The 18,995-nt window shown below is 38.1% G+C and overlaps 1 protein-coding gene and 1 pseudogene across 7 annotated transcripts in view; both read right to left on the reverse strand.

Annotated features, from left to right (window-relative positions):
• DLGAP1 (DLG associated protein 1) overlaps window positions 1-18,995 on the reverse strand; it is an 850,590-nt gene that overhangs the window by 620,685 nt on the left and 210,910 nt on the right. The gene's annotated exons all lie outside the window — the stretch shown is intronic.
• Window positions 2,380-8,977, reverse strand: LOC309640244 (large ribosomal subunit protein eL28 pseudogene; annotated as a pseudogene). Its single transcript has one exon. The product of its transcript is annotated as a large ribosomal subunit protein eL28 pseudogene (transcript).

Here is an 18,995-nt window from a genome sequence, read left to right on the forward strand (position 1 = left end):
AACAGAGCTGGGGGAATCAGGCTCCCAGACTTCAGACTATACTACAAAGCTACAGTAATCAAGACAGTATGGTACTGGCACCAAAACAGAAATATAAATCAATGGAACAGGCTAGAAAGCCCAGAGATAAACCCACACACATATGGTCACCTTATTTTTGATAAAGAAGGCAAGAATATAGAATGGAGAAAAGACCACCTCTTCAATAAGTGGTGCTGGGAAAACTGGACAGCTACATGTAAAAGAATGAAATTAGTACACTCCCTAACACCATACACAAAAATAAACTCAAAATGGATTAAAGACCTAAATGTAAGGCCAGACACTACAAAACTCTTAGAGGAAAACACAGGCAGAACACTCTATGACATAAATCACAGCAAGATCCTTTTTGACCCACCTCCTAGAGAAATGGAAATAAAAACAATAATAAACAAATGGGACCTAATGAAACTTAAAAGCTTTTGCACAGCAAAGGAAACCATAAACAAGACGAAAAGACAACCCTCAGAATGGGAGAAAATATTTGCAAACGAATCGACAGACAAAGGATTAATCTCCAAAATATATAAATAGCTCATGCAGCCCAATATTAAAAAAACAAACAACCCAATCCAAAAATGGGCAGAAGACCTAAATAGACATTTCTCCAAAGAAGACACACAGATGGCCAAGAAGCACATGAAAAGCTGCTCAACATCACTAATTATTAGAGAAATGCAAATCAAAACTACAATGAGGTATCACCTCACACCAGTCACAATGGCCATCATCAATAAATCTACAAACAATAAATGCTGGAGAGGGCATGGAGAAAAGGGAACCCTTTTGCCCTGTTGGTGGGAATGTAAATTGATACAGCCACTATGGAGAACAGTATGGAGGTTCCTTAAAAAACTAAAAATAGAACTACCATATGACCCAGCAATCCTACTACTGGGCACATACCTTGAGAAAACCATAATTCAAAAAGAGTCATGTACCACAATGTTCACTGCAGCTCTATTTACAATAGCCGGGACATGGAAGCACCTAAGTGTCCATCAACAGATGAATGGATAAAGAAGATGTGTCACATATATACAACGGAATATTACTCAGCCATAAAAAGAAACAAAATTGAGTTATTTGTCCTGAGGTGGATGAATCTAGAGTCTGTCATACAGAGTGAAGTAAGTCAAAAAGAGAAAAACAAATACAAATATACATATATATGGAATGTAAAACAAAATAAAATGTTTCTGAAGAACCTAGGGGCAGGACAGGAATAAAGATGCAGACGTAGAGAATGGACTTGAGGATACAGGGAGGGGGAAGGGTAAGCTGGGATGAAGTGAGAGAGTGGCATGGACATACATACACTACCAAATGTAAAATAGATAGCTAATGGAACACAGCCACATAGCAGAGGGAGATCAGCTCGGTGCTTTGTGTCCACCTAGAGTGGTGGGTCAGGGAGGATGGGAGGGAGACACAAGAGGGAGGAGATATGGGGATATATGTATATGTATAGCTGATTCACTGTTATACAGAAGAAACTAACACAATATTGTAAAGCAATTATACTCCAATAAGGATGTTAAAAAAAAATGGAAGAGAAACTGATGAAGAAGGAAGAGGCAGATGGGAATGGGAACTAGGGTTCTGATAACTAGTGATAACTCAGAGCATAAAGATGCAGCCTAAGGAGGCAGCATTTTCCTTTATTTGTTTTATTTGGGAAAGCATTCATTGTAAAACCTCACATGTGACCCTGATTTCCCCCAAAGAGAGTCAATTTTTCAGATTCATTTAGTAAGATTTATTGAAGGTCAATCTTGTCTCAATGCTGTGCTAGGCACACAGAGGTTATGGTGGGAAATCAAATAAGGTCCCTCCCCACAAGGAACTCACTGCTTTAGTGGTGGGGTGTGAAACCGAGTCCCCCTAAAACTGAGTTCCTCTGCTCAGTTTATGATTAACCTCTCTATCCCAAACTTTACTCCCTTTCTTTTCCTGAACATGTTCCCCTCCAGTTGAGGAGTATCAAAGAAACCATATGCATGCCCCTGTGTCCCTGTTCTTTGAAGGAAAAGACTTTTGCTTTAGTTTCCCAGGCCTCTCTTGAGTCTCAAAAGGCTGGCTCAAGAGATAATGATTAGGAACGTGAAGATGTAGAAACAAAGAATAGCTGTCGGGCCAGGAAAGTGGTACAATTTAGACTATGAATCCACCACACAGCAGAAACACTGAACTCCCAGTTCCCTGAAAGAGATAGATAAAGGCCTGACACACATTTCTGAGTTGTTTTTACAGGAAGCAGACCCCCTCCAGATGAAAACTGCTGACTGCAAGAACATAGACCCTAGACTGGTTGAAACCAGAAGTTTGATGATGCTTGAAACTTCACCTTGATGCCAACCAATCCAAGAATTGTGCATGAGCTGATCTCGCACCCTGCAGCCCCCTCCCTCACACTGCCTTTTAAAACTCCTTCCCTGAAAGCCATCTTAGTGTTTGGGTCTTTTGAGCATAAGCTGCCCATTCCCTTGCTTGGCACCCTGCAATAAATGCTGCACTTTCCTTCACCACAAGCCGGTGTCAGTAGATTGGCTTTACTGCGCACAGGGGAGGGGACCCAAGTTTGGTCCAGTAACAGGTGGAGGCAGAGTGTGCACACGGACATTTCTAATTTCAAGGCAATCTGTGATGAATTTAGCATTGATTTATAGCTTGCAATGAGTATAGAAAAGCCCTATATACCTTTCTATCTCTGCGTCCACCTACTCAAATAGAAATGCAAATCACAATCTCGTACATGTTGACCACTGGATGGCTAGATTAGTTATTAATCTAGCCAGGGTACTGGAATTAATTAACCTTAGCAATGAACTGCATTTTGACCTTGGTCTAATCAGGCCAATTTTCCACTCTGGAAAACATGATTAATTATCTGGTTCATTCAGGGAAGGAACCCTAACAGAACAAAGCATACAAACACACACCAGAATTTTTACCTTGATTATTAGGATTATAATGCATTTTTTGATAGTGTGTCTTTTCTCTGATAAGAAAATGCACGGTAAAATAAAGACAACAGTTTAGATCTATAAATAGTTAAGGAAAGAGAAGTGGAAAATTTGGGCTACGTTGTCAGGAAAGCTGCAATTTGTTTTACTATAATATCAACTGTGTTCTTTTCATTCACTTTATTTCATTGTATTTTACACCAGCTACCCTTTATGTGAGATGCAAGATAATTTTGTGCTATTAATATCCTATTATATCTAACAGAGAAGAATATTATAAACTCTTCTAAAATACTTCAAAATTCTGCCATTTATGGAGAATGCATAAATTTATTTTTTAAAAAAATTATTTATTTATTTTATTTTTGGCTGCATTGGGTCTTCATTTCTGTGCACGGGCTTTCTCTAGTTGTGGCAAGTGGGGGCTACTCTTCGTTGCGGTGTGCGGGCTTCTCACTGCGGTGGCTTTTCTTGTTGCAGAGCACAGGCTCTAGGCACACGGGCTTCAGTAGTTGTGGCACGTGGGCTCAGTAGTTGTGGCTCACAGGCTCTAGAGTGCAGGCTCAGTAGTTGTGGCGCACGGGCCTAGCTGCTCCACGGCATGTGCGATCTTCCGGGACCAGGGCTTGAACCTGTGTCCCCTGCATTGGCAGGCAGATTCTTAACCATTGCACCACCAGGGAAGCCCCCATAAATTTTTATTGTATACATTTAAATAGCACCCTTAGATTTTTTTTTTTAAACTTCAATGTGAAAACACAATGATGTTATCTAGATGTACATCAACTGAGAGAGATCACAATGAAATATCTTAAAATAAAGGCTAGGTAGGACAAGATGCTAGTTAACATAGCATATATGTTGTTACCAATGACCTATGTCAATATTCAAAGATAAATTCATACAACTTCCAAGATTTTCAAGACAAAGAGTTAACATATGAACAGATATTGAAGGGGGCAAACAGAGTCTCATCCTTTGTATTCAATACGTTCGTACAATCCAGGTTTCAGCTGACTTCACTGCTGTGCTTTTATTGAATTAACTTAGCAAATGAACCTTAAAAGTAAATACTCTCGGAAGCAAAGCCACCACTCTGATATTTCAGTCAGGGAATTTCTGGTTCTGTGTGGCAAGTAAAAGGGACATTTCCCTGCCCCGCCTCTTCATTTAAACAGACTGGCTCATTTACTGGCCAAAAGTGAGGAGGATCAACTCTAATCTGGAGCATCCTCTCTCTGCCAAGGATGTTTGCAGATATTAAAGACACAAATAAAGGCTTGGTGTGTCCTTAAAACAAGCACTAATGCAGTTTCCACAGCAAAGGTAAAACATCACATCACTGGCACGGCAGCTTCTCTTCAGGTCAGTGTAGCTTTTCCTCACCAAAAGTGTGAGTAGGAATAGGTTTTGGAAGGGGGAGGGACATTGGGAATTCACTGGAACGTGTCAAGGTTTACACCAAAGAAGGAAAGACACAAAGGAGTAAGCATGGAGCAATTTTAGAACACGTTGCTTCCCACAAATTCAGTACCTCTTATCAACTGATGTTAAATTAGTTGCCCTCTCTTTCTCTTTACTTTTCTTATTATATTTTATCCATATTCACAAACTATTTAAATAATATTTTGAATGCTTAGGAGAGACATGTGCATGGCATACACAAACACAGCTCTAGACACATTCATGTTTATTTGGCTAAGCGTTAATAAATATATCATAGCTTAGTACATACAATGACCGAGTCTGTGGCTGTACCTTGCATCTATCATCGTAGGCATTGGTTTTTGAGAAAAGTACAAAATGCTTAAGCGTAGATAACATCTATCTGATTCCTCCAAAGGGTTGGGTTAAAGAATTAGATTAATATCGATTTTTTATATTAATAGACTTTATAGATAGAACAGTTTAAGGTTCGCAGAAAAATTCAACAGAAAGTATAGAAAGTCCCCATATACCCTTCTCACCCTCTACGGTTTCCCCTATTATTAACCTCTTGTATTAGTATGGTCCATTCATTTGTTACAGTTGATGAACCAATATTGACTTATTATTATTAATGAAAGCCCATAGTTTGCATTAGGGTTCACTCTTTGTGTTGTACAGTCTATGGGTTTTGACAAGTGTCTAATGGCATGCATCCACCATTACAGTATCATGCAGAATAGTTTCACTGCCCTAAATATTGTCTGTGCTCTGTATTACTCATTCTTCCCTCACTCCTCAGGAATCCCTGTCAACCACTGATCTTTTTTTACTGTCTCCACAGTTTTGCCTTTTCGAGAACATCATATACAGTTGACCCTTGGACAACACAGGTTTGAACCGCATGGGTCCACTTACACACAGATTTTTTTCAGTCGTAAATACTACAGTACTACACAATCCACCATTGGCTGAATCCATGGATATGGAACTGCAGATATAGAGGGAGGAACTGTATATATGGAGGACCAACTATGTTATACACAGATTTTTGACTTCATAGAGGGTCAACCCTAACCCCTGCTTTCTTCAAGAGCCAACTATAATTGGAATTATACAGTATGTAGCCTTTTCAGACTGGCTTCTTTGACTTAGTAATATGTATTTAATGTTCCTCCATATCTTTAAAAGAAAATTTTTTTAAATTTAATTAATTGATTTATTTATTTTTGGCTGTGTTCGGTCTTCACTGCTGTGCGCGGGCTTTCTTTAGTTGTGGTGAGTGGGGGCTACTCTTCGTTGTGATGCAAGTGGCCTCTCTTGCTGTGGAGCACAGGCTCCAGGTGTGCAGGCTTCAGTAGTTGTGGCACGCAGGCTCAGTAGTTGTGGCTCACAGGCTCTGGAGCGCATGCTCAGTAGTTGTGGCTCATGGGCTTAGTTGCTCCGCAGCATGTGGGATATTCCCGGACCAGGGCTCCAACCTGTGTCCCCTGCACTGGCAGGCGGATTCTTAACCACTGTGCCACCAGGCAAGCCCTGTTCCTCCATGTCTTTTCATGGCTTAATAGCTCATATATTTTTAGTACTGAATATTATTTTATTGTCTGGATATACTACCATTTATTTATCCATTCACTACTGAAGGACATCTTGATTGCTTCCAAGTTTTGGCAATTATTAACAAAGCTGCTGTAAATATCTGTGGTAGGTTTTTGTGTGGACATTAGTTTTCTACTCATTTGGGTAAATACCAGGGAGCACAACTGCTGGATCGTATGCTAAAAATGTTTATTTTTATAAAAAACTGCCCAATTGTCTTTCAAAGTGGCTGTACCACTTTGCATTCCCACTAGCAATGGATAATTGTTTATGTTGTTCCATATCCTTGCCAGCGTTTGGTGTTGTTAGTGCTTTGGATTTTGGGCATTTTAAGATGTAGTGGTAACTGTTGTTTTAATTTGCATTTCCCTAAGGGATGATGTAAGACATGGAGCATCTTTTTTAAGGTTATTTGCCATCTGCATATCTTCTTTCATGAAGTATCTGTTCAAGTCTTTTCCTCATTTTTTAATCAGATTGTGTGTGTGTGTGTGTGTGTGTGTGTGTGTGTGTGTGTGTTTTCCTACTGTTGGATTTTAAGAGCTCTTTGGATATTTTGGATAGCAGTTCTTTAGGTATGTCTTTTGCAAATATTTTCTTCCGGTCTGTGGCTTTTCTTCTGTTTCTCTTGACAGTGTCTTCCACAGAGCAGAAGTTTTTCATTTTAGTAAATCCCAACTTAAAATTTTCTTTCATAGATGGTGCTTTTGGTACTGTATCTAAAAATTCACCATCAAACCCAAGGTCACCTAGCTTATTCTCTTGCTATCTTCTCGAAGTTTTATAGATTTGTGATTTACATTTTTGTCTATGATCCATTTTGATTTAATCTTTGTGAAAAGTGTAAGGTCTGTATAAATTATTTTTGTGTATGAATGTCCAATTGTTCAAACAGCATTTGTTGAAAAGTCAGTCCTTTCTCCATTGAATTGCCTTTTCTCCCTTGTAAAACATCAGTTGATTATAAATGTATGAGTCTATTTCTGGACTCTCTATTCCACTGTTGTATTATTTCTATTCTTTCACCACTACTATGCCATCTTACTAACTGTAGCTTTATATTAAGTCTTGAAGTCAAGTAGTATTAGTTGTCAGTTCTCTGGGTTTTTTTGTTTTTGTTTTTGTTTTTGTTTTTTTGCGGCATGTCAGCTGACAGTTTTATTGCATGAGGGAAGGGGATAGATCGCTCAGGAGCTCTTGGTGGGGCGGGTCCACTTCCTCTTCACCATCACAGGCTTCTGGCTGCGCAGGATGGCGGCTGGCTCTGTGGAGGGCGGCTGGCTCTGTCAAGGGCGGCCATGCGCAAATCTGGGCGGTACTTGTTCTTTCGGATCATGTGTCGGTTGCTGCTGAGGGTGGCCTGGGCATTCTTGTTGATGGTGGTCCGCACATAGGAAGTGGCTGGCTTTCCCTGGCCGGATCTCCGCTTCCTGGCCACCACGACTCCTTTGCCGTCCGCCGCCGTCTCCACGCCCACAGTCTTGCGGTGAATGAGCCGGTTGTAGCGGAAGGAGTTGCAAGCCTTGAGGTTATTGGGTTCGGTGCTGTACGTCTGCTTGTTCCTCTTAATCACGTAACTGCAGCAGGTCCTCATGACCATCCACTGCAGATGCGCGGACATAGCGGCAGCTCCTCTCCTGGCGGCAGCCAGAGACGGAAAGGCCTCTGGCTTTGTTCTTTTTCTTTAGTATTATATTGGCTATTCTTGGCCTTTTGCCATTCCACATATACTTCAGAATCAGTTGGTTGACAGTGCCAAAATACTTGCTGGGAATTTTTTTCAGATTCTGTTAAACCTACTGATTAAATTAGGAAGGATTGACACCTGAATCATAGTGACTCTTCCTATCCATGGACATGGAATATCCACCTATTTAGATCTTTGATTTCTTTCATCAGAGTTTGTAGTTTTCCTCATACAGATCCTGTACATATTTTTTAGATTTACATCTAAGTATTTTAATTTTTGGTGCTAACAATATAAATGTTACTGTGTTTTTAGTTTCAAATTCCAATGTTTCATTGCTGGTATATAAGAAAAATTGACTTTTATATATTAATTTTGTGCCCTGTAACCTTGATATAATTGCATATTAGTTCCACTAGTGTTTTTGTCAATTCTTTTTCTACATAGACAATCATGTCATCTGTGAACAAACAGCTTTATTTCATCTTCCTCAAGCTGTACACATTTTATTTCCTTTTTAGTCTTATCGCATTAGCTAGGACTTCCAGTACAGTGTTGAATGGGAGTGGTGATATGGGACATCGTTGCCTTGTTCTTGATCTTAGAGGGAAAAGCTTCTAGTTTCTCGCCATTAAGTATAATGTTAGTTGTAGGATGTTCGTAGATGTTCTTTATCAAGTTGAAGAATTTCACTATATTCCTAGCTTTCTTTGACCTAGGACACCTTCCTTACTTTTCTCCATTGTCTTAGTATATTTCTTGTGTTCTACTTCACAGAGCAAAGAGAAACCATCATACATATTGGAATTCTATCTAGTACCCTCTAACAAACCTACAAATATATTTAGTGGAGCTCTTATCCCTTCTTTAAAACATTTCATTAGTGAGGGAGAAGGTCTTCCTATCTAGGACCAGGGCTACCCTTCCTAAATTGGATTCTATTTCTTGGAAACCTCAAAATATCAACCAGACCCTATTCTCCCAATACGGTCAATAATTCTCTTACATCTAGATTCACCCCCATCATAGTTAAACATCATTAATTATCTCCCTTAAAAAAAATCTCTCAACTCACAGGGCCTCTCATTTCCCATTCTCCTCATTTACAATGAAAATAATGAGAAAAAAAATCTCTCTCTACCTATGAGACCTTAACCATATTAGATTGTATATCTAATTAAAATATCCCCTCCCCATTGCTACCTCCATTCACATTAGGTCTGGCCATGTGACTTTCTTTAGTTAATGAAATTATATGTGAGAGTGATACGTGCCACTTCTAAGAAGAAGCTTTTAGAGTAATTGCATGGTCCTGCCACTTTTTTTTTTTTTTAATCACTATGAGACCAATAATGTCCCAGATAATGGCTCTCACTTCATTCTGGTTCTGAATGATTCAGGACGTCAGAAGGGCTGATGTTAATCCACAATGGATACTGGCTGAGCACCAAATCAACCTTTGCAATCATATGCCCATTGAAATTTCAAAGTTGTTCTTTATTGCCTCATACTATAGTCTACATTGACTTGTACATGACTTCTTGCCTCCATTTTCTCTCTCTCCATTACCCTTGACCCACTTAAGTCTGATTTCAGGGCTATCTCATTTAAAGATTGTATTGCAATCTGCAAACATAGACTCTTCCTGACTTCTCCCTAGTCCCTTTTTGCTTCCTCTCAGTCCTCAGTCCCCATTTCCTTGGCCATTGAATACTAGAATTTCTCAAGATCTATCCTAAGACTTCATCCCTTCTCACTCTACATTATAATCTTAAAAAGTCTCAACAGATCTATGATACTATTTTCTTCCTTTATCTATCTGATGTCCAAACTTAAATGTTCAATCCAAATTTCTCTGAGTTTCTGAGTTTATATATATATAGAATATATATATTGTCTACTTTGTACCTCCACTTAAATACTTTCAAGATGCATCACATTCAACATATCTAAAACCAGGTTTGTTTCTAGCGTTTATTTCATTTTCTCTCATTTCCTCACAAGCTTCATAAGACAGAGCCCACGTCTGTTTTTGACTCTTACAGTACCTTTGAGAAGGTGCAAAAATTCCAAGCGTGATAAATTTCAAAAATAACAATTATACATATCAGGGTGAAACTGAAGATAAAGATACAATGTTTAAAGTGAAAAGAAAAGGTATTTTTCATTCGAGGATTGACTATAGTCAGACAGCTGACTTCTTAGAACTGACAGAGAAAGCCAGAAGTTAGTGGAACAGTATATTTAAGAGGCTGCAAGAACACACTCTCAATCTAGAATTGTATATTCAATGAAAAGATCTTTCAAGAATGAAACAGAATTAGAGACTTTTTCACCTAAATTAAAAACTGAAGAGCATGTAGTACCAGTGGCTCCTCTCTAAAGAGAATCCCAAAAGATATACTTTAGGCAGAAGAAAAATGATACCAGATGGAAATCTGAGATGCAAGAATAATGCAGGACAGAAGAGTGGCCAATATGTGGGTAAATCTATACAAACATTTACTGAATAAAACCATAATGTGTAATTCTGAAACACAGAAGGAAAATGAAAGGACATAATTCAAGATTGGAGCGACAAAGAATATCAAGGGAATAATACATATTCAGGATACTGTTACCATTTTCTTTTAAAACTGTGTGTAAGTTATGTATTTAGTGTACTATTTTTCTTTATACCCTACAGATGTTTTATAAATATTGCTTTAACTAATATTTAATAAAAATATAAAAATGCATTTTCTTATCTCCAGCTGAGTATGAAACATGTTTATGGAGAAGTAAAATCTATAATTCATTAGAAAGTAAGACCAGCCTAGTTCACTATTCTTCATATTTCCTAAATTATAGAAGTATTCCAAGAACTGATCCATGTTTTGAAACCCTTTAGTTTAGTGGCTTAGTCTATAATTCTGCACCAAAATAGTTGCAGCCTTCTATGTAGTCCTCTGAGGTATTAGTGGGTGCTTCTGACATCTGGACAAGATGGGCTAAGTGCAAAAAACCACAGTACTATATTTTTTTGTTTTAAAGGAAATGATTGGGCTTCGCTGGTGGCACAGTGGTTAAGAATCCGCCTGCCAATGCAGGGGACACGGGTTCAAGCCCTGGTCCGGGAAGATCCCACATGCTGCAGAGCAACTAAGCCCGTGCGCCACAACTACTGAGCTTCCACTCTAGAGCCCGTGAGCCACAACTACTGAAACCCACACGCCACAACTACTGAAGCCCACGTGCCCAGAGCCCGTGCTCCACAACAAGAGAAGCCACCGCAATGAGAAGCCCTTGCAACACAACGAAGAGTAGCCCCTGCTCGCCACAACTAGAGAAAGCCCACACGTAGCAACGAAGACCCAATGCAGCCAAAAATAAATAAATGAATTTATAATAAGTAAATAAATAATAAAGGAAATGATCTAGTTGATATAGTTGGAAAAATGTGATTAGTGAGGTCATCTGGAATTTCATTATCTATAATGATCTTAATAAATCTCAAGATTATGTAACAACAGCTGAAGGTCACTTGCTATGTAAAGGCATTACTGTAGTTCTAAAAGCTACTTTGAATTATTACATTACTGTGCCAGAAATGCAAATCTTCTTGAAGCTGTAGTGGTAAAATACTAACTTTTTCCGGCATCCTGCTCTGTAACACAAAACATCACCCTTCACAGCTTCTACAGAGGAGAGAATTAGTCTTAAGAGAGTCATCACGGCAGATGCTCATAGATCCTGCCATATGAGGGAAAATTTCTACCACAAAGTGCCTAATCATTTTAACTAAGGTTTTAGCTGTAATCTCATAACATCTTTATAAAATCAGTCAGATAACAGCTTCAATCATTTCAGTACAACTTGGGAAGTTTTAGCTAGGGAAGTAGCAAAAGCACAATATACTGTTGAGAACTACAGAACAGCCAGGTGAAATCTGTCCATGGTCCTGAAGAGGCCACCCACTGGGGTTTGTTTATTGTATGGTCAACAGATACATAAATTAATTTCAAGATTATCAGTTACTTTTTATTACTTATTTATTGTCTGATATTACCTTTGAGAAGAAACGTGCCACATTCAGGGATATTGTAATTATTTCAATTTATATTACTATTTGAATAAAATTTCAAGCAACTACTAATTTTTCCTTATATTTAAGTGCATTTTAAGTATGACCTAAGAAGATCAGAAGGCCTGCTACCAAAAATGCATTTTCATATGGAGGTATGCTGGTTTTTCTCCATTATTTCCTTTCCAAGATCTCCATACTTCTCTGCTCTGCTTTGCAGATCTGGGTGGCTGATCTCTAGGACATATTGTTACACTAGCTTCTGAATGGAAAATGCCTGTAAGAAGCATCTGCAGGACAGCAGATCAGCAGGTAGGGTGGGAGAGATTGAGATATTTCCTCGCTGCATATTCACTGCTGTGGCAAAGTTTTTCAGGAATAATTATAACTTTTGAAGACTAGCACATCTACCAAATGATCTCGTTTAGGGCTCTAGCTCTCTTGGGCTCATCCCCTTGTTTCTTAGTTTTTAATAGATATAACTTCTTCCTACCGTTGCTATTCTCTGGTGCTTCAACATCTTTTGTTTGTTTTCTTAGTCCTGCCAACCACTCTGTAAGTCGACCCTTCCTTAAAAAACTTTCTTCATTTAAACCATCTGAGTGCAACTTACTTCCTGCCAGGTCTGTGAGTGATACAGAAAGTGTTTGAACCATAACTAATATATTCAATTGAGAAGACAGAATAGTAGAACATTACTACTCTTAACATTAAAAGCCCATAAAATATACAAGTCAGAAGGGAACGGGCTATAAGCACTGTGAATGCAAATACATGGCTACTTTTCTATGTAACTGAAGATTGACTCATGCATCCATTATTAATAGTAGGTATCAATAAATATTTTTTTTAAATATTTGGAGTTTACTATGGAGTTAGCTCAAAATTTTAGAATACAGTATTACTAAAATCAAGGATTCCTTTAGTCATACTTAGGCTTCTTAATTTTACTCATTAGTTTCAGAAAGAGAAAAAAATTGGGCATAAAACACAAAGACTACCCCCAGAATTCCTGCCACCAACACATAAATAGATGCCATTGGTCAAGAATGCAACATTAGTTACAGAAAAAATTTATCTGATCTCTTGCTCTATTGATAGGTCATCAACATTTTTGAAAATTCTTCATACTTGAAAGCAGCTCAGTTTAAGGTTATATGCAGTTTAAGGTGTTCATACTTAATAGGAGATGTAAATATACTAATTGATGGGCCAGGGCATATAGAAGAGAGAAATTGTAACAGGTTAGACTTGTCTTCTCAGTAATGATCTTGCTGCAAGAAATCAGCACCCTGAAGGCGTTCCTTTATATGAATGAAGGCCTAAAGACTATAACAGTGCAACAGAATTAAGAGGACAAGGTTGCTGTAATGGCCAATTTTGCAGAAATAAGTGTAAGAGCCTGGAATTCACCATCAACTTTAAAAGTCAGTGTACCACAATGTTCATTGCAGCTCTATTTACAATAGCCAGGACATGGAAGCAACCTAAGTGTCCATCGACAGATGAATGGATAAAGAAGATACAGCACATATATACAATGGAATATTACTCAGCCATAAAAAGAAATGAAATTGAGTTATTTGCAGTGAGGTGGATGGACCTAGAGTCTGTCATACAGAGTGAAGTAAGTCAGAAAGAGAAAAACAAATACCATATGCTAACACATATATATGGAATCTAAAAAAAACAAAAAAATGGTTCTGAAGAACCTAGGGGCAGGATAGGAATAAAGACACAGATGTAGAAAATGGACTTGAGGACACGGGGAGGGGGAAGGGTAAGCTGGGAAGAAGTGAGAGAGTGGCATGGACATATATACACTACCAAATGTAAAATAGATAGCTAGTGGGAAGCAGCCGCATAGCACAGGGAGATCAGCTCGGTGCTTTGTGACCATCTAGAGGGGTGGGATAGGGAGGGTGGGAGGGAGACGCAAGAGGGAGGGGATATGGGGATATATGTATACATATAGCTGATTCATTTTGTTATACAGCAGAAACTAACACACCATTGTAAAGCAATTATCCTCCAACAAAGGTGTTAAAAAAATAAAAGTCCGATATTTCGAGTAGGAAAACAATGTGCTAACATAACAAATGTGAGAAATTTTGCAATTTCTGGTTTTTGGAGTTCAAGAGAGTTACTCAGTGCAAGGGGAAGGTCAAGGATAAATTCCTGATATAGCTCATTGAAAAAAACACATAACAGCCAATAAATGTGAAATAGTCACCAAAAAAGTGACATTAACCGTACCTGATGACGTGTGAAACTATTATGAGTTTTCTTTGGAGGCTGAGTCTTCGGTAGATCTAAAGTCTCAGCTTTAGCCAAGTTTTACTCTTCAAAAAATAGGAATGCATGCTATTCACAGTAATGTGGAAAAAACAGAAGTAGTTTCAAATAGGGGCAAATATTTAATTATCATTCAGCTTGGTAGATCATGGCCACCATTGGCTTACTCTTACAACTATCTGGAATATAAGCAGATGTTTCATTAATCATTCAGCTCCAAATGTGGTAGCAACTGATATTGTTGATCATCTGATGTAAGTTCTAAAGCATTCTAAGTAGCATTAAATGGCTACAACAGTTGTTTATAATATGTGGTCTCATCTCCTTGGTCAGAATGGCATTTGATGAAATTATACATTACAGTGTAAGTAACTGTATTGATCATCAATTAATGCATAACCAAATACTCCAAAGATTAATAGCCTAAAGCAATAATTATTATCAATTTTTGATGCAAGGTCACTCGTGAGATTATAAAGACAGATGTTGACTGGACTCTGGCCACCTGAAGGCCTAACTGAGGCTAGAAGACCATTTACTAGGTGGTTCACACACATGCTAGTAGGCTGGTGCTGCCTGTTAGCCAGAGGTCTTATTCCTTTCTACATGGGATTTCCCACAGGTCTGTAAAGAGTCCTCACAGCATAGAGGCCAACTTGCTCCCATAGCAAGTGACCCAGCAGGCCAAGGTGAAAGTCACAGCAGCCTTTGAGGACGCAGGCTCAGAAAGCACAAACCACCCTTTTGCAGTATTGTGGTACACAGGTCAGTCCTGATTCAGTGTGAAAGGGATGTATACAAGTGTGGGAATATAGAAGATAAGGATTATCTCCATTTTTGGTGGAGATAGAGAACTGCATAGGAAATAGATAACACCATAGGACATCTGGGAAAATATTTCTACTCTTTTTGACTACTCGTAGCCTGTCACGGTTTCTTTATTCCTATTCTTATTTTATTTTTTATGAGTAAACAGAGTCCACATAAATTATATCTTCCTCCTGTCACGACTCCACTAAAATTTTTAAAAATGCTTTGATAAGCATGGTTTCAAAGCCTACGTATCTCAGCTTTCACTCCTGATTCTATTTGAGAAGAATTCAACGTATCTATAAACAATTACACCAAAAAACTCTTCTCCAAACCCAAGATATGTAAAGTTTTTTGTTTTGCTTTGTTTTTTTTGTTTGTTTGTTTGTTTCTTGGATGGAAGGTCAACTAGACATAACTAGACTGGTCCCAAATGAATACTAACTACCGTACCAAGAATATCTCGACCAAGTACTGGAGAGGTTTCCAGAGAGCAGATTCTTCAGACTGCAAATTATATTAGCAGCACTAAAATTCAATTTTAATTAGCCATGACACTTACATATACTTTAGAACTGATGAAGTGCTCTTCAGACTAACAATTCTTAATAAGATCTGCTTACATTTAATTTCTATTTCCATTTGACAGTAACCAAGGAAAACTTGGGATTCAACCCAACGTTAATGCCTCCCAATACAAGGGCTCTAAGTTTTCAGTCCGCTCTTACTTATTCACCCAGCCAATTTAATTTCCAAATCACAAACTTGTCCACCCTTCCTTCTGAGAACAATAATTTCCTTTGGAAGATTTCTTTAGGTTTTTAACTTTGATTGAAAGACTATATCAAATGGAAAACATTTTATATAATCCAGTCCTTCTGTTTTATAAATTATCAAAACAGTCGCCCTTCTTTGAATCATATTTTAACAATATGTTTCAAAATATTCAATATATATTCCTTTAGAAGAATTACAATAAGTGAATGAATTTAGGGCTGCTCTTATAACTAGTAATTACACCCCTTTCTCCTCATGGCAATTTGAATACATCTTGACATTCTTTGTCTCCTTTCTTATTGATTCATAAAAATGAATCTAAAAGAAGAGTTAGGATGTTTACTGCAGAAGGAACAGAAAAGCAAGTGGATCCTAGAACTTATTCTTTAAACTTTTTTTTTGTTTGTTTTGGATCGAAAAAGAAAATTTCAGAGCCTATTTTACCTCATTTGCTGACAGTAACCTGACTTCTGCACAGGTCAGAGCTGTTCCCTTCACTGAGCTCACCCAGGACATTTTTGTCCTTCTCTTCTAAGACTTATCCTAATCAAGCCTATTTTCCAGCTCACTGGAAGAACATCTTCTGCGACTTGATGAAGCGCTCCTTGAAACCAGAGGGCACAGCACATTCATCTTGTGCTCTCATGGTGTCCAAAACACAGTGGACACCCCATTAAGTATGTGTTCAATGGAATTTTAAAAATATCTTTTCTTTTAAAAATTCAAAATCACACATATTTAATGAAGAAAAATAATGAAGCACCATTAGAAAAAAAAAAGAAAAAAAATTATAAGGTGGCTAATATTGTTATCCCCTTTTACAGATGTGGAAATTGAGGCTTAGAGATGTTATGTGGCCCAAGGATGTGGCTCCAGTGTCAGTTTCTCATCCACCGTGTATACTGTAAAGGGTTTTAAGTGCCGCTTGTCAATGGATATTAATGAACCATCTGAGGTTGGAAATCATGAATGTGTGACAGCCAATTAGGAAAGCTATTGTATTTCTCATGCATTTATTGACTCATGAATCATATATTTAATATCTCCCTGACAAATATTAGGAAATGCATATGTTAGACACTCTCTAGCTGTTTAAAAACAGAAGCGGTAGGAAAAATGTGGTTGGATTTAAGATTAGGATCAGGACAGGACGAGTCCAATGACTATGGGGTAAAGGAATTGAGGGTGTTGCAAATCTTAATGAAATGATGACTGGTCAGGGAGGAAATGAAATTACCCAGGAGAGACAGAGTCCAGAAAAGTAAGAATCTGAGTGACGGGGGGACGGGGGGACGGGGCGGGGCAGGGGGAGGGCAGCCTCAAATTTTAAAAAGGAGAGGATTAATATAAGAATGGGTTTACTGTCAATCAAACATTTCACACATGGAGAGGTTTGGGTAACAGCAAAGTTCAAGATGCGCCAATATGGGGAAATTGCTAAAATAAGGCGGGAATAAAGGAAAAGTAACTGTGACACTATCACCTGTGCTAGTCACCCATTAGGGGAGGAAATGAGTCTGGTGCATTTCCCCCCACCCCCAAATGTGAGGAAGTGACCTGGAGGCCAGGGGTGACATCATGACACCAGCATGAGATTAATAATCACGTGAACCACATGAAAATTGTTCATGTTTGTAGGTGAAATAGCAGTTATTCTAGTTCTGGTGCTATAAGCCATAAAACTATCTAAGCCTTTTTTGAACCGGCTATTTTATTCCTAGCATTATTTGGAATAATGTGTTAAATAAAAGTGGGTTTTTTTGCTTGTTTTTGCCTGTATTGTCCAAAGTAACACTTTTTCTTATTCATCTGAAAATATAACCTATTTTCAGTATTTTGGTAAACAGAGGACAAATCCAAGTTCAGTCTCTCGGCATGGTTTTCTGTTTTGTATGTGCCCATAATACTTTGTCCCTGTCTTCCACTTCCCAGAACAGAATATATGATGTTCCCTGTTGAGTGTCATGGTTAAGAGCATGGATTTTAGGACCAGATTTCCTGGGTTCAAATTTTGCTTCAGCCACTTACTAGCTGTCTAACTTGGGTGAGTCACTTAAATTCTCTGATCCTTGGTAACCTTATCTGTAAAATGGGCATGAAATAATATTACCTGCCCAAGAAGATTTTGTGAGGATTCGATCTGTAAATACACGCAGAGGAACTCCCACTTGGACTGGAGTAAGAGCTGAAGCAGTGCTGGATATTCTTATTTTAATTATTTTCAATAGAATCTATTTTTAATAATATTTATTTTTAATATTATTTTTAATAGAAGTGCCATGATCCCTCTGGTCATTCTCTGGGTGGGTCTTCATCAAGTCCAACAGGTCTCTTGGAGGGACGACAGTGTGCAAACCACACATAATATTTATGATGGTGAAGCTTGGAATGTTATAAGAACACTGAAATATTTTCACCTCTGTTTTCATATATCTTCCTAATAAGGCTCAGGAAATCTGTTGGCTCATATGCTACAGTGGTACACTGAGCTAACGTTTTCAAAGACCAGTCAAAAATGATTCTCTGATTCCCAAGCTGCATTTTATAGCTCAGATCCCCTAAGGTTTATAAATAAATTGTGGCATGTTTCTCCCCCTAAATGAATTATCTTAACACTTTAATGTAATGCTGTTTATTTCCCTATTTTCATTGATATTTATCCTCGAGGAGATGAGATTTACTACATAAAAGTAAATAATACTATCTACACAGTTGTCTGGTCTAGCTGATTTAAAACCTATAAGACTTAACATCCCTACTGATTTTTAGAATGCTGAATAACAACTGTTTACATTTAACTCTTTTATTCTTTCCCCCTCATTTTTATTTAGCAACTATTTATTGAGAAATTCCAAGAAATGTGCTTGGTGGCATACTTGAGCAGGAGAGACCAATACATAAGCACTTTTCCTATTCTTGAAAACTCAATAAACCACATCCATGGCTCCTTTGGGTTCAGACATATTTATCCCTACATATAATAAAACTATGCTCCTGGAAGCAACTTAAGTGTCCATCAACAGATGAATAGATAAAGAAGATGTGATATATATACACAATGGAATACTACTGAGCCATGAAAAGAATGAAATAATGCCATTTGTAGCAACATGCATGGACTTAGAGATTCCCATATGAAGTGAAGTACATCAGACTGAGAAAGACAAGTATCATATGATACCACTTACGTAAACCCATCTAACACTGTTCACAATAGAGTAGCGCCTGTCAAGGGCCACTATCGAGTCTCTTTCAGACACCCTAAGGCTGGAAAATTACTGAAGACTGAAAGTCTATTCTCCAAGAAACCACATCCTATAGAGACACAGCC

The sequence above is a fragment of the Balaenoptera physalus genome (genome assembly GCF_965194825.1).
Source record: "Balaenoptera physalus genome assembly, chromosome: 12".
Lineage (NCBI taxonomy): Eukaryota > Metazoa > Chordata > Mammalia > Artiodactyla > Balaenopteridae > Balaenoptera > Balaenoptera physalus.